This window comes from Nanorana parkeri, unplaced genomic scaffold, assembly GCF_000935625.1.
Source record: "Nanorana parkeri isolate BGI_ZX_2015 unplaced genomic scaffold, ASM93562v1 scaffold3, whole genome shotgun sequence".
Lineage (NCBI taxonomy): Eukaryota > Metazoa > Chordata > Amphibia > Anura > Dicroglossidae > Nanorana > Nanorana parkeri.
The window spans coordinates 5,958,351-5,960,177 of NW_017306271.1; positions in this window are offsets into that span (position 1 = coordinate 5,958,351).

Genomic DNA, 1,827 nt, shown 5'->3' on the forward strand with positions numbered 1-1,827 from the left:
AAAAGATACTTTATTATAATAGCATACAAGACACAGCAAAACTCACTTTAGCATCAACCTACTCTTAGGCAGCATAACATTTTATATAACAGTATTTAAAACCCATACTACCCTAAAATCCAAGCAATCCACTATAAAAATTATAATAAATCACATTAAATAAATCCCTAAATACCCACCCCTCAATAAATGTTGTAATAAGACCCTCAGGATTTATCAGGCTCTGCACTGCACACAGCAATGAACTATTCCTCAACCGATTTATGCGTGCCAGTATTTTACGCAATCTACCAGAAAAAGGAGGAACAAAACAAACACTATACGATCATGTGTTATCATTTACGGACTTATTGATCCAATTTCACAGCAGAATACCCAGCTTTTGGAGACAAAAGCAGTTTTTGGATTTTTGACCTATGGGGACGAAGCCTATTTTAAGGAGGGGGATAGTGTAGAGACCCAACCCTACCCTATGTTGTTGAGTCCCTAATTACATTTAGTGTATTGCTGCTAGGCTGTACTAGTCAGAGCATATGTTTACATTTGTATAGGCTCTGCAGGTCTTTCTTAAGGTGCCCATACACCTTACGACCATCGCAAGACCTTTGTCTTGCGATGGTCCTAAGCTCATTTAAAGCTCGTACGATCTGCCCATCTTGGACGGGCAGATGTGTCTTGCGATCATCGAAAGCCCACCCTGCTGAGGGGCGGGCTTCCGATGACCGCAGTGAGGGGCGGGCTTCCGATCACTGCAAACGGGCAGTGTGCGCACACCGGCCCGTTCGGCAGTTGTCGAACAAGCAGGCCACTAACCCGCCGAGAATCGTACGATTCTCGCCGGGTTTTCAAGCCTGCTTGTTTGACGGAAGACGTGCGACCGTACAGTAGAAACGGTCGCACGCCTTCCATACACTGCACGATTCTCGTACGATCGTGGGATTTCCCGCGATTCTCGTACGAGAATCGTACAGTGTATAGGCACCTTTAAGCTTAGTGTGCTGATTGCTTCTGCCTGCTACTATGAAGGAGGTTCCAGTAATCAGTGTGGAAAGGATAATCATTGAGTTATAAATATTTTTATAGTTTTATAGTTTGGGAAAATTATAAATACTTGGGTCACCTTTCCAGAGTGTTCTCTACCTCTTGGGCTTTTGACTGGAGAAAATATATTTACAGTGTCTCTCCACTTGGGCATTGTCTCAGCCTGGGGCATGTGCCAGGGGCCTAAGGACCTAAGCTATCTGCTGGAGTGGATATCCGCTTTTATGTGCGGCTGGGGATTCCTGCGGTAAGAATCAGCTGTATCTTGTGGCAGCAATCACAGGTGGATCTAGACAACTGGGGCCTCTCAGCGTGTGGAAATAATGACAAGCTGACAGAAGTGGCTGCTGTCCACTGCTATCCACATGTATGAGCACACCCAGCGGTTACCTGTCACAAGGGACAGATGACTGGCCCCGGACACAATCTGTCTGCGTCCAGGGCCGGATAACTCTCCGTAGCGGCAGGTAACTGCTGCATGTGCTCATACATGTGGATAGCTACAGCTCACGTCAGTCTGTCATTGCTTTGTACAGGCTGAGTGGCTCCAGCTGTCCAGAACCAGCTTCGATTTCTGCCACAAGAATCCGCTGCTTCTTGCCACAGGCATAAATGTCTGAATGAGGCTTAATCATATATGCCAATGCTTGGAAGCTGTAGTTAGTCTAACTTTCATAAGTGCCACCCCTATCAGGCGATTTGGCTATCAGTGACTGAGAAGAAGCCACAGTCTGTGTACCAAAGATGAAACCCATCTTGTTACAAAGAGGCAGCATCAAACATATC